Raw genomic sequence first — 14,749 nt, 5'->3', positions numbered from 1 at the left:
TTCACTTCGGATTCAGATTTGGCTGATTTGGGGGACAGTGATTTGATTTGATGATTCGAATCACTTCCAAATCGATTCGGCTGAATCTAATTCAGAGATTCAGCTGCTGCCGAATCAGCTGAATCACCCAGGCCCATCCCCCGCTCACTGTCTCAGCCCCAGCAATGGCTGCCCCGTTCACCCCAGCTTCTAGCATGTTTGGAAAAAAAACACCACATCCCTGCTTCCCCCCACTGCCCAATGCTGCATGGGGGCTCTGTCACTAGCCCCCTGACTCCTCCTGCTGTCCCAGCCCCACCCCATGGCTGCCCTGCCCACCCCAGCTCTTTAAGAAAAAAACCAACAACCCCCCCACAGCCTCACCAGTTCCTGCCCGGTGGGGGACACTCCCCACTTCCCCCCCATGCCACTGCAGGAGCTGGTGAGTTCTGGGGTCTTTTTGTTTTGTTTTTTTTCCTTAAAGGGCTGGAGCTGGGTCAGGCGGGGTAGCCATGGTGGGGCTGGGGGAGTGGGGGGGTTGGGAGGGCTCGTGGCAGAGCCCCCCATGCAGTGTGGGGCAGCGGGGATTGCCCCCCACCCAGCAGCACACGGTGAGTTGGAGCTTTATTTAAAGCAACAGAGCTGGAGCAGCCATGGGGGCAGGGCTGGGGGAGTGGGCAGGGGTCGGTGGGGCTGGGGCAGCAGGCAGGGGCTGGGGGCTGGAAGGGGTCCCCCCATGGTCCTCTTCCCTGTCCTCCAGCCCCCCTCCCCTGCCCCTTACTTACGAGCTCCAAGTTTGGCTCCATCTCCCTGCTCCAGCCGGAGCGGACTGCCTGCATCGTCGAAGCTCTCTGAATCTTTTCTGAAGATTCAGAGAGCTTTGAATTGATTTGAGCCTTTTTATTGGTCCCCTGATTCGATTCAGATTCAGAAATTTGGCTACTGAATCGAGCCAAATCTCCTCCAAATCGAATCAGCACCCAAAGCTTTGCACAGCCCTAATAGCTATGGCTTTGGCAGCAAGGGCTCTGTTCATGCCATGCTTCAGCTGAATGCTGAGGACTTTGGTGGAGGGGGAGCTCTTCCTGTGCCATGCTGCAGCCAAGTGGCAGGGAGAAGTGGTGGAGGTGGATGGGTTCTGATGCCTTTATGCCTCTATGCCTCAGACTTAAGCTGGCTCATTCTGGTCCCTGCTGGAAAATGTTGCCAACACCTGCTCTAAGGGCTGTTTTGGTATAGATATTTTTTGGGTAAAAACCATCTCTTATCATCTTAACTATGTTGCAGGGGTTTAGGTTGTAGCCGTGTTGATCTAAGGATATAGGCAGACAAGGTTCCTTGGGTGAATTTGATATCTTTTATTAGACCAACCTAGGATATCAAATTCACCCAAGGAACCTTGTCTGCCTATCTCCTTAACTAAATACTGTTAAAAGCCTGCATGCAGGACAGGCTTTTGGCTTACAATTTTGAGTATATATTTGCTTTGGTTTTGCTTAAATCATCTCTTAAATTCATCTCTTTAAATTCTCAAAATGAGTGAACTTGTGTTTGATATTTCACAATTTAGAGGGAAAAGGACTTACAGATTCTCTGTTTTAATCTATATTACTCTCCCACTTGTGTTTTCATATCCCTAGACTTGGTGATTGTACATTCATCCCTCCAATTTTCTCAAACTAATTTTAAAGAAGAAAAAAGATGGAACAAATGTTGTCTTTATTTTACTTTGAAGTATAATCTATTGCTTTTTCACAAGGGACAAACAGATCTGTGTTGCTGTAATGCAACACAAATACATATTCATAAATTGCATTATAATGACAAAAAAAAGAATGTGGGAAAGGTAAAGGCTGCTGAAGACAGGCTTCTTTGTTATTTGCAAGCAAATTTTCTCAATTTTCAACAAGTCTTTACTATGTTATAACAAAGACTTAGCAAAGCCATATCTACCCGAGATAATACTTTCTGCTTAAGAGATGGTCTTTTATCTAAGAATATCAAAACACTTCATAAAGGAAGGCATTGTTACTCCAGTTGTATACATGGTGAAACTGAGGTACAGAGTGTTTAAGTGGCCAGACCAAGAAAGCAGAATAAAGCCATGGCAAAAAGCTAGAAATAAAAGAAACCCGGGTCTTCTATCTCCAAGATCCCTGCTATCAACACAAGATCTACATGGTTAAGATACCATGTTTACATGCTGTCTTTATTATCCAGAACAAGGGCTTACTGAAGGTCTACTTGTAGTATTTAAGAGAATATAAAATAACTGGAAATTATTTGAACAAAACTGAATAGTACATATGATAATAAATGATAGAGTTAATTATGTGTAATAGATTTGATTATTTATTGCTACAGGACATTAATAATAAAGATCATTACCAAACATTAGTCAACTTTGTAATCTCACACACACAACAACATATATTAGCTAGCTATTATTTTTTCTTACATGTTAATAATTTTCTGTCATTATCAGAATACATTATGATAAAAACCACCACACATGGCACGTCTACATGTGATACTTCGTCACCATAGCAACAAGCTATGGCGATGTAGCATTGGTGGGCACAAATAGTGACATCACAGCTATGTTGCCATAGTGACACACTCCTTCAGAATAGTGTGTCACTGTGGAGACATAGGGGCTAAAAATAACTGTGTGCCACCGGCATGGTACAGTAAAGGCTGTTACTGCACCATCATTTAGTACTTCCAAAAGGGGCAGTAACAATAGTGCCATAGGGGCACATTTGCCAATGGAGAACAAGTTTTTTATCCATTAAAGTCATCTTGGATTTCAGGTAGCAGTTTGACTATATAATCAAACCAAAACAAAAGAATGTGTCCTGTTTCCCAGAAACAAGGAAAACAGTAACAGTGATAAGAGGGAAGTGAGAAAGAGATGAAAAACAGGAGATGAGTCTACACATGATAGTCAGCTATGTCACCACAGTGACACAGCAGTGAAATTTAACCATGTGTCACACTTATGATGCAGTAACCACCTATATTCCATCATGCTTTAGTACTTCCAAAAGGAAGTACTAAAGCATGGCGTCATAGCAACATCACCATATGGTGATCTAAAAGTGAATAAAAAGAAGTGTTTAGCCATGAGATGTCTAGGATTACCATGTCTAACAATGGATCTTTGACCTTATGACCCTATTTCTACTCAAGCCTTTTTACAATTTCTCTGGTCAAAATTCCATTTACACCCATACTTGAGCTTGTTCATGCTATTTGGATGATGTAAAACATCCTTGTTGTGAATGAGAATCAGGTCTTAAATCCTTTCAAATTAGTTCACTGTAATAAATCTTTAGGAAACCCCCTTTCCAAAGTTGCTACCTTAGCCAGGAATTTGGGTCAAAAGTCCAGTCCATTTTGTTCTGTCTCTGTAGCACTAGAATTTGACAGCTGACTATTGGCTTCCTCAGTCTAACAAGAACATTCTCTATTTTCTATTTCTGGGAGTCTTTGTAACTGGAATTTTAAGAAACAGGCCTTGTAATTACCTATCATTTATAGCTGGTATAGTTAATAAAATGCAGTCAATTGACCAACACAGTGGTCATTTAATATTGGTTGACTAGCAGTATTGAAATGAAGATTAGCAAGCTTTCATTACAAAACAGCATGCTACAGTGTATATCTGCCTCAGGTTGGTTATATTTATCTTCATATTGCGTTTACTATAAAGTAACTGTTTCAGTCACCAATATATTGGTTGCAAAATTTAGACAGAAGCTTGCCCATTTATGATACAAGTATTATTAAAATTAATCAAGTCTGAACTTTAATCAGCCTGGTAAAATTTTAAATAGCAAAAATGTTATGCTACATCTAAACTATCTTTCAGTTAGCTTGTTAATGAGATCAAAAGTTACCACTCTTTGCAACACTTGATCATTTGAAAGCATGTCAAGATATTAAAGCAAAGACTTTTCAAGTAAAATATATGTTTATGGAAACACTTATAAGTGAACCAAAGCTAATATATTTCCTCTCAAATGAATGCATTTGTCCAGGAAACAAAATACTGACTGGAGCAGGAACCAACAGCTCATGGCAAAGCAGTAACAGTGAGTGAAAGTATTGACCTAAGAAATCCATGCCTATACACTATATTTAACACAAGCTAATGTAAAGTCTGGGCCCTAACTGAATGTGATTATATCCAAGTAACTCAATGCTCTGCCTCTAACATGGCACAAAGTTACTTTATAATAACTTTATATACAACATTAAATATCTTTTTTGTGCTCCCTATTTGTCTTTGTTAGATGGCTGAAGTTTTTTAAGTCTCTCCCTTACATTATTTGCCACACATTAGATTCTCCCACCTTTTTCACAACATAAAGTACTACTTAACATGGATAAAACTGAAGTCAGGGGAGGGTAGCATCTTAGGGCATATCTACATGTTGCCCTATGATGACGTAGTGACACAGTATGGTGACGTATGGCACACTACAGAAATGTAGAGATCACACAGGTCTACACATGATAGCTATGCCACTGCAGTGACATAGCAGTGAAATTTAACCATGTGTCGCACATATGATGCAGTAACCACCTGTATTCCATCATGCTTTAGTACTTCCAAAAGGAAGTACTAAACCATGGCGTCGTAGCAACATCGCCATATGGTGACGTGTACGTGCCTTTTGCCCTGCCTCAAACCTCTTTGAGGCAGGACAACAGGCACGTGGGGGAACAAAAAAATGTTCCTTGCACTGCAAGTTTGGATATCCAGGGGTCTAAAAAAGTCGAAGCTTAAAAAAGCACTGCAGGCAACTGGAGACTGGGTCCTCCATGGAGATGCTGTGGCTGCCAGACCGTCTCTATGGTTGGCCCCTTGCCCTGGTGCTGAAACATGCGGCAGGCCAGGCGACATGTTTCAGCGCTAGGGCTCCAGTGCTGGTAAGGGGTCGGGGGGCTGAAGTAGGGGGGAGGGGACCATGGGGTGGACCCCCAACAGCTCTGTGCACTCCTCCAGCCCCCTGACCCCTGCCAGGGCTGGCCCCTCCCCCCAACAGCCCCCCGAGGCTCCCAACACCTGCCAGCCCCCCTGAAGCCTCTGACCCCTGCTGCGGCAGCCCCTCCCCCTGCCAGCCCCCACCAGCACCCCGACCCCTGCCGTGGCCAGCCCCTTCCCCGCCCCCTCCACCCCTACTTCTAAGGTAAGCAGAGGCTTTTTCCCCCCATTTTTTTCCTGTTCTTTTTCTGGGTTGTTTTTTTTAAAGTGACGGTGCCTGGGGTTGTGGGGGTAGCCTTGGGGGCCTGGGGTTGCAAGTTGGGGGGTGGGGCTCGGTGGGGCTGGGTGGGGCACCCGTCGGGGGTCTGGGGGAGCAGGGGGTGGGGCTGGGTGGGGAAGCCATTGGGGGAGCTGCAGCAGCTGGTGGGGGATGGGGCCAGGTGGAGCTGCAATCAGGGGCTTAGGGTGGGGCATGTGGGCCTTTCACGGAGGTTGGTAGCTCCTGCAGGGGCCATTTGGCCCCCATTGGGGGGCTATACCCCCTATGTGGGGGACAAAACCCCTGTTGGGGGTCTGAACCCCTTGTGTGGGGGGATGAACCCTTTGTGTTGGGGATGAACCCCCTGTTGGGGGGTCCATAGCCCTTGTGTGGGGGACCAACCCCTTGTGTGGGGACCATTGCCATGTGGGAGGGCAGCAAAATATGTATTCATTAAACCTGTATTTAGAGTTCACTTTATTATTATGATAAGAGACTTGCTTTAACACTGTAGATATATCAATAAAACATTGTCCAACTGATCTCTGTCTCTCTCTTTATAGTGTTCTTTTGTTTTACTTATGGAGGAACATGGATTTGGGGGTATTTTAGAAAGTACATTTGGTATTCTTTTTATCAGGGATTTTTCAGTTTTCCAATAGGGAACACCAGAATTCTTGCTAGGGAGGCCAGTAGCAGGACCCTGCCTGCTCGGAGCTGGCACCTTGGACCCATCTGGCTATGGCTGACATCCTGGCCAAATGGGGCCAGGAGGACATGCTTTGGCAGTTCAAAGCAGGCCACCACACCCGAAACATCTTCTGGGCGATAGCTGCCCAGATGGCTGGGCAGGGGGCACAAATGGCAGTAGTGCCGCACAAAGGCCAACCCTGCAACCACAGTCCACTGGGAGCTGGCCCAGAGGGGAGATGCCTCTATTGGCTCTGCAGTCCCCATCTGAGTCTGGCAGGTGCACAGCAGGTCACAGCCAGGCAGCAGCCCCCACTGCCAGACTGCTGTAGTGGGTAGAGGGTACAGGGAACTCTCAGGGCTGCTTCATCAGTCCAGCTGGCACAAGGGGTAGTGTCCCCAGGTACCAAATGGCTGGGCCCCAGAAATTCCCGAGAGCTAGTAGCCCTGAGCTACTTGTGAAAGTGGCTTTTTATACTGCTGGGGCCAGGACAGGGCAGCTTTTTATACTGCTGGGGACAGCACAAGTACTGGCCCTGGGCTCTAGCTCCCCCGGCTGAAGATCCGGGAGGAGCCAGGCAGGGTTATTTTGCCCCAAGCGGCACAATTTGCTCCACAACAAAGTGCATGTCTGAGCACATGTGCTGAGGCAAAAAGTCCCGGCTCAAATTTGCACCACTTCTATTTGAGCTGCTGCAAGCGCACGTGCTTGCATGTGTGGATGCACCCTTAGAGACTAACTGGTTCATAGGAGCATTAGTCTTTTGTAGACAATGGCCGTCTTCATCAGATGCTGTTGCCTACACAAATTTATGCCTCTGAACCAGTTAAGCTAGGTACAGATATTCAGAAAAGCCCGAGGCAGAAGCAGTCTAAGATATTGGGTCTTTCTCTAAGCAGCATAGTTTAGATCAGTAGCAAACAGAACACACATTCAGCCTTTAGTCAGGGGATGAGGACAAATCTTATACTGGGTTCTGTCTTTTTAAACCAGTCTATGCGTATTAATCTTCTGTTTTGTTATGGGTATAGACAGGTGTTTTGTGCTGAACTTCTGTCATGGGCATAGACTGGCTTCTGATCTCTTATATTGGCAAAAGAATAATGTCTGAATCTAGCATTAGTTTCTAAGGTGTTTTCTTGCCCTTTCTCCCCAACTTTAGCCTAATGCAACTAACCACCTCCTCGACTCAAGAATAAGGCTGGTGAGCTCTGGCCCAGTCGCAGTAATGAGGTTGGCTTTAATATGTATAGCTCATAGTGACACCCACGGATACAGAAAAATATAATTTTATTCTATGTGCTTTTTTATTTAGTCCACTGTTAGTGATATATTATTGTTTATGTGAAAGTGGTATTTTAAACTGTATTGATTATTTATTATTAATAGTCTTGCACTAGCCTAAGGAGACCCCATGGTAGACCCAGATCCCACAGTGATAAGCACTGTAAAAACAGGGATGTCCAGACAAGTGTCCAGACAAACTCCTTTGAGATGCTGCAAGGTGCAGGCTGGGAACAAAAAACCATTTCCCTGCACTACAAATTTGCAGCGTGGGCTCAAAATTTGATACTTGGAGATTCAGGTATCGAAAAATACCCTGGGGGAAAAAGCAGGGCAGGGCACGATCCTGGACTGTACCCTGAGGCATCTGGAAGCTCAGTCCTCCACAGAGACACTCTGGTAGCCAGCCAGAGCACCTCTATGGCTGTCACTTGTCCTGGTGCTGAAGCATGCTGCCTGCCCTCTTGTTTCCACTTGCCTGCTCATTCTCCTGTTCATCTCCAGCCTCCTACTCATTTTCCTGGTCATCTCCAGCTTCAGAAGGCTGGAGATGAACAGAAGAACTAACAGAAGGCTGGGGATGAGTGGGGGAGCAGAGGGGGCTGGGGGGAGGGGCTGTAGCCCCTGGAAGGGAGGGGGGGACTGGGACCCTGCAGGCAGCACAGTACATGTACTGTGTGAGAAGGCTGCACTCTGTGGGGGGGCAGGGGACCTACCCCTCCTAGGCAGTCCCCTCTACACAGTCCCCCCACACCTATGCACATACTGACCCACATCCCCCCACCCCCCTTCTCACCCCTCTCTTGGAAACCCCACATCCCCCAATCATACACTCACCATGTGATAAGGAAACCAAAAGCAAACATCAAAACATATAGCTATTTAGGATTTATTTTATTATGATGATAGAGAACTGGTAGGCTTCCAAATTTCTTTAACATTGTAAATATAGCAATAAAACATTGCCCATCTGATCAATCACTCTCTCTCTCTTTTGTTCTAATTGTGGAAGAACATGGATTTGGGGGTATATTAAAATGCAAATTTGGGATGCTGCTTTAGTAGTCCATTTGGCACAAAGTGTAGTGTCCCCAGATACCAACTGCCCAGGCTCCAGAAGCTCCTGTCTATTTGTATCTTCCATTGGACATTATCTTTAAGGCCCACCCAGTTAACTAATAGTCCCCTCTGTGTGGGGCCAAAACGCGAATGATACAAGTAATAATTTTATTCTTATTTTTGGGGAGAACAAGCTAAGAAAAAAAAAAAACAACACACACACAAGATAGGAGTGATGTGGGGGTCAAAATTTAAAAATAAGGGTTCCAGAGAGGGACACTGAGCAGAGTCCCCCGGGGTATACCCACTGGTCCTCAAAGACATCTAAGGCATTGGTGGACTCCGCCCAATGGTCCTCTGCCTGGAAACATGCATGGATGAGTAACACGAAAGTGGCCTCACAGTCTCCAGGCACCTTTCCAGCCAGAGCCTCCTTCCTGGTCATGTACAGGGCTGACTTGGCCAGGGTCAGGAGGAGGTTGACCAGGAGGTCCCAGGACTTGTTGGGACCATGGATGGGGTCATGGCAGGGGCACCCCAGTGATGAAGGTGGAGTACAGGCTCACCCACTGGGGTGCCCCCACCATGCCGTCACTGAGGAGCTCCTGCCACTTGGTGCCTGGGTGGGACATGAAGGTGGCACGATGGATTGTGCGGCACACAAGCATGTAGCGACCCAGTGCTGTCCTGGCCAGAAAAATTCCAGTGCCCATTTCTGGAGCCCAGCCAGGCTCTTGTGGGGCACAGGCAGGGTGTGTAAGCAGTGTCAGAGCATGGATTCAACCAGCTGGCTGAATACCAACACTCTCCCATGCAGGGAGAAACACCTCAGGAGTCCTGCCCATGCCTGCAGCTGCTTCACTGAGCTGCTGAGGCTGAGGGGGAACATTGTGACCATCTATAAACTCACTAGGGGGGGGGGGGACCAGAAGGGTTTGGGGAAAACCTTGTTTCCTCTAGTGCCCCCCAGGATAACAAGGAATAACAGCCACAAGTTGGAGAGTAGGTTTAGATTGGACATCCGTAAGAACTACTTCACAGTTAGGGTGGCTAGGACCTGGAACCAACTTCCAAGGGAAGTGGTGCTGGCTCCTACCCTGGGGGTCTTTAAGAAGCAGCTTGATGCCTACCTGGCTGGGGTCATTTGAGCCCAGTTTTCCTCCTGCCCAGGCAGGTGGTCGGACTTGAAGATCTACAAAGGTCCCTTCTGACCCTACTTCTATGATTCACTACCCTTGCCTACAGCTGGTGCCAGTTCTCTGTGGGGGGAGGGGTTCCTGGGGGACAGGTATACTCCCAGGTAGAGCAGTGAGACCATGCTCCAGTGGATCTATAGAGCATGGGTTGAAGTAAGCCCACCTGCCATCCATCACCCACCATCAGTCCATAGCTCTCGACTCAGCTGACCCCGACAGAGGAGGCTGCCGGCTACAATGCCTGGCAGGCCTCTACCTATGCCAGGTCACCTGAATCCTGGACCATGAGGAATGCACCAGCAGCATACACTGATAGGACCAGCTGCACCGCCAGCTCCCAGAGGATCAACCCCACCACGTGCCTCTGCAGGAGAATGAGGAAGGGCTCTGGGGCCAAGGCATACAGCTGGCCCGACAGCAGGCAGCCTTGATGCACCCCTCTCCTGAACAGGATGGGCTCTATCAGGGTCCAGTTGAGCTTGACCAAACACTCTGCAGAGGCATATACCACCTGGAAAGCCCACACGAAGTGAGGGCCGAAGCCAAAGGTCCGCAGCATACCATGAGGTACCTGCGATCCACTCTGTCAAATGCCTTATCCTGGTCCAGGGATAGGAGGGTGAAAGACAGGGCCTCCCAGTGCACTAGGTCCAGGAGGTCCCAAACCAGGTACAGGTTCTCAAAGATGGACATGATGCATCCCGACCAGGTGTATAAAGGTGCCCGGATGTTCCATCAGCACAAACTGCACGTGCAGCGAGATGGCCTTCACTGCCACCTTGTAATCCATGCAAAGGAGGGACATAGGGCACCAGTTCCTCAAGTCATGGGGATCCCCCTTCTTCAGCAGGAGGGTCAGCATGGTCCTCTGGCATGACAGGGAAAATTCCCCACTTCCCTCGGATTCAGCCCAGACTGCAGCAAAGTCTGGGCTAAAGACATCCCAGGAAGCCCAGTAGAATTCTGCGGTCAGCCCATTGATGCCCAGCACCTTGTTGCCAGGCATCAGATGGAGGGTGGCCAAAAAGTCAGAGTAAGAGGAGCCTCCAGCTGGTCCTAGTTACCTGTGCTTGCCTCCCACAGGGTCTGACAGGCTTCAGTGTTTGTTGGATCCAGGGAAAAAGAGCTCTTAATAGAAGGCCCACACACACCAGCACATCTCACCTGGATCTGTAAGGCAGGGTTCTGTCACCCGCTGGAAGGCAGGTGATGTACTTCTTGGCCCTCTGCCTCCTCTCCAGGGCATAGAAGAAGTGGGAGCCATGATCCATCTCCCGAAGGAGTTGGACACGTAAGCAGACAAATGCACTGCAGGTGTGGTGGTCATCCAGAGCATGAAGCTCTTCCTGCCTCTCCTGACGCTTTCTGCAGAGAGACGGGTTAGTTGGATCAGTGGCCAGGTGCCTCTCCAGCTCTAGCACTTCCCACTCAAGCTGCTTCTTGACTGCCTCCCTCTGCTGGGTGTGCCTCCGAGTGTAGCTGTGCCAAAAAAGAAGATGAGCACCTTCCCCACGTCCCACCATCTCCAACCCAAGGGAACAGCTGTCCATTGCTCCTGCCAGGCCAGCTGAAACTCCTAGAAGGCCTTTTGGAAGCCCACATCCTCCAGCAGACTGGCATTGAAATGCCAGTAAGCTGACCCCGGATTCCCAGGGATAACCCATTTAATCTTCCCCAGGGGTAGGATGTCAGGCACAGCTGGGGAGTCCCCCAGAAGCCGAACTGCTCCTTCTCCACACGTGATGGTCTTGGGAGGGTGCAGGGGGTCCTGTCAGAGGGCTCCAGCTGTGCCTTGGCCTCTCTTGGCTTTGTGCCTGGAGGGAACCTGCACCCACTCAGCCATGGGGTGGTCCTCAGGTAGATAGACTCCAGTAGGAGAAGGTGAGGATTGGGGCAGTTACAGTGGGGGCATGACTGGAGTTGGGGGTATCCTGCTCCCTCTCCTCCCCCAGCTGCTGCTTCCCTTCACAGGACTCCACCAAGCTTGGTTGAGCGGGGCAGGGTCCCCTGAGCTCATGGGGAGGCTGGTAGTTGTGGCTGGGGTGCCAGAGGGGCCTGAGTGGCAAGGGGCACTGATGGTAGGGGCACCCCTTTTGCCAGTGGGACCTACAGATACCTTCCCTGCCTGGCCCATGATGCAAGTGTCCTGGGGCATGGCACTGGAAGCACCGCAGGTCCCCTAGCATATAGGAAATCCTCACTAGGGTCCCCTGTAAAGGGATTATGAGGTTGTCCTCAGCCTTCAGCCACATTCCCACTGCCAGCTGGATCATGACCTGATGATGTGCACTTGACAGAGACTGGGGTCTCGGCACCCGAGCAAGAAGGCCACCACCGGGGCAGCCCAAATGGGGTTATAAGGTGGGATGGAGCCTAAAACCACCCTGGTCTCCAGCATGTTCTAGGGGCTTGAGGGGTATGTACTCACCCTCCACCATGAGCCCCTTCTGTACCATCTTTTGTACAGCAGCCTCTGAGGTAAGGAAAAAGACCCCTTTGCCATGAAAGCAGGAAGCTGCCACAATCTTGGGGGCCCCCCCACTACCCAATCCAGGGCCTGCACTCAGGTTGCAAAATGCAGGTTCTCCTGCTTGGGCAGTTGGCACTTCACCCTGTGCCTATGGGCGAGTACTAGAAAGGGGGCCCTGCTGCCCAGGCTAGAAGGGCCAGCAGTGGAGGGTCCAAGACCCACAGCTGTGGGTTTCCCCACAGCTGCCTGTACATAGCTGTGGTTCCCCTACTTGGGGGTTGCATTGGTGGGGCCAGGGCTAGGGTCAGGGATAGGCTGTGTGTGTGTGCTGGTTGGTGTGGCACACCTGGTCCCTTCAGGTGCTGGTGGTCTAGGCTTGGGGGTGGGGCCTTTGCTTTTCCCACCCCCAGCTGTGGAGAATCCTGAAGAGGAGCCCTTCCTACTGCCCTTGCCCATGGTCCCTGATGGCAGGAAAGGGGTCTTGGGAACCCCTCTGGGAGAGGCCTGGCCAAGGGAGACCCCCTGGCTCTGCTGGATCTCCACTGGAGTCTCACCTGCCCCCACAGCAGAGGTCTCAGGCTTCTCTACCCCTGGAGGAGGTTGTTTGGACTCTGCCTCTGGGGTGGGAGCTGCAAGGGCATGCATCCCCTTGGGGGCTTGTCTGGGATCTACCCACATAGTGGGGGCTGCAGGAAGTTCTGTGGGGGCATCTGCCCCCCCAAAGGTTCCTGCCCTGCCATTGCTTCATAATCGCGGGGAGGGGGGAACAATAAAGAAACGAAAAAATGTACAGTGGGGCTGGTGAATCTAATAGGGGTAGGCTGGGGTTGGGGAAATATGGGGGAAGAGAAAGGGAGCTGAAGCTCACTGAGCTACATCCCCACAGGAAGACAGCCAGGAGAGCTATGCTTCGGGAATGTGGGGGAGGGAGAACACACATACAAGGGCTAGGGAGACTTGAGCTGGCTTACTTAACCACATAAACACCAAGGTAAGGGGAATGGACCACAGGACTTACCACACAAGGGCAAAACATACAGGAAAAGCTGCTGAGGCAGATGTAAAAGATGGCTGGAGCTGTGGAGGGGCTTTGTTTGTTGCAGATCAGTCCAGGAGCCCCTCAGCCCTCTAGCTAGGCACTCAGTAGCAGGGCAGCAGGCAGGAAAACAAAGTAGGACCAGATACAGTAAGGCAGCTGTGGGGGAGGGAAGGAGCAATCAGTTAATTAGGGAGTAATCCAGTGCAGGTGTGGTGTTGAGTGGTGCAAGGGGGTGCAGCAGGGAATCTTCCTCTCTCCTGAGAGGGGGCAGCAGGAGAACAGATGGCAGCAACAGCAGCAGTGATGGTAGGAGCTGTCCAGTTCAGCCAGTCAGGGTGTGCTTTTGGTGAAAGTGGAGGTGAAGGGTGAGGGGCGGTGGCCTGGGGCAGGCAAGACACCTTTAGGTTCCAGCAGTGATGGTGAGGAAGGGGCCCACAGGAAGTGCAGGCTCTCTCCCCAGGCTGTCCCCTGACTACAGCTTGCTGGCAGGCTGGAACAGGAGTGCAGAAGCTAGGGTGCATTGCTGGGGTGTGTTGCTGGGGTGCGGTGCAGTGTGGTGACCCCCTCCCTGCAAGGGGGTAGTGGCATGCAGTAGAGGACCCCCCCATGTGGGGGGCAGCAGCAGCAGCCCAAGGCAGAAAGGGATGCAGCCAGCTTACCCACAAAAGGTCCAAGAACAAGCTTGCAGCAGCTAGAGGCAGGAAAGATCTTGGCCATTCTCTCCCCAAAAGCTCCTGAGACTGAGGTATAAAAGCCTGCCCTGGCCAGCAACTCAGGGCTACATGCCCTGAAGAGCTTCTGTGGGAGGAGCCTCTGGGAGGAAGAGGCATGGCTAACTTCTTCCCACAGAAGCTCTGCAGGGCACGTAGCCCTGAGATGCTGGCCAGGACAGGCTTTTATACCACTGGGGCCAGCACAGGTGCTGGACCTGGGCTCTAGCTCCCCCTGGCTGCAGATCTGGGAGGAACTGGGCAGGGTTATTTTGCCCCAAGGAGCACAATTATGCCCCACACCAAAAGGCATGTCCGGGGCACGTGCACTGAGGCAAAAAGCCCTGGCTTAAATTTGTGCCATTTCTATTTGAGCTGCTGCAAGCGCACGTGCCCAAATAGTTTTGAAATGTATGGGTACATGCACATGTTCACTGCACTCAACCTACAACCACAAGGTTTATGTTTGCTGGTTCTGGGAGCTGCACTGGAAACCTGATTTAAGTGAGTTGTGGTGGGGGGAGGAGTAGGCAGAATCAAGGGGCTAGCAGATCCATGAGGAGGTTGACAGAACCAGGGGGGCTCTCAGAACTGCAGCTGGGTGGGTTGTCTGTCTGGGAGAGAGGGATCAGGGGGCAAAAAATAGACCAGTCAGGGTGGGGGTGGAGTGGGAAATACTCAGACCCAGGGCTGGGGGAGCAGTTGGGCTTTCAAAGCTGCAGGGTTGCACACCAAATGTGTTTAAACATTCAATAGATCAAGCTAACTGATGCCCAATATAACTTCGTGCACCTCCTCAGGTGAACTAAGTTATATTGGACCACCCATTTTTGACCTGATCTAAGTGCAATGACTGCATGTACCTTTTGTGTAGATCATGGACATGATTCTCTTTTGAATCCCTTGTTCCACACAGGGGAAACCAGAGTTATTTGAACCAGATCCAGTTCAAATTACACTGAAGCAGAGGTATAACTGGTAAAGTTTGTGCCCTGGAGTGGGGTGATGTCCTAGTAGACCTAGTTCCCTTGTGTCCTTGTCAGCCTCATGCCACCTCCAGTGGAAGACA

At 50.0% G+C, this 14,749-nt stretch overlaps 1 long non-coding RNA gene across 1 annotated transcript; it reads right to left on the bottom strand.

The window, feature by feature from the left end:
* Window positions 1-8,464: 8,464 nt before the first annotated feature.
* LOC132249857 (uncharacterized) lies at window positions 8,465-13,819 on the bottom strand. Its single transcript, XR_009461345.1, has 3 exons — window positions 13,630-13,819; window positions 12,950-13,126; window positions 8,465-10,940 (listed from the first exon to the last, which is right to left on the bottom strand). It is a non-coding gene; the product is annotated as an uncharacterized LOC132249857 (long non-coding RNA).
* Window positions 13,820-14,749: the final 930 nt, after the last annotated feature.

Source organism: Alligator mississippiensis, chromosome 4 (assembly GCF_030867095.1).
Source record: "Alligator mississippiensis isolate rAllMis1 chromosome 4, rAllMis1, whole genome shotgun sequence".
In the NCBI taxonomy this organism is placed as follows: domain Eukaryota; kingdom Metazoa; phylum Chordata; order Crocodylia; family Alligatoridae; genus Alligator; species Alligator mississippiensis.
The sequence above is the reverse complement of the archived record's forward strand: the minus strand, read 5'-3'. Positions and strand labels throughout refer to the sequence as shown.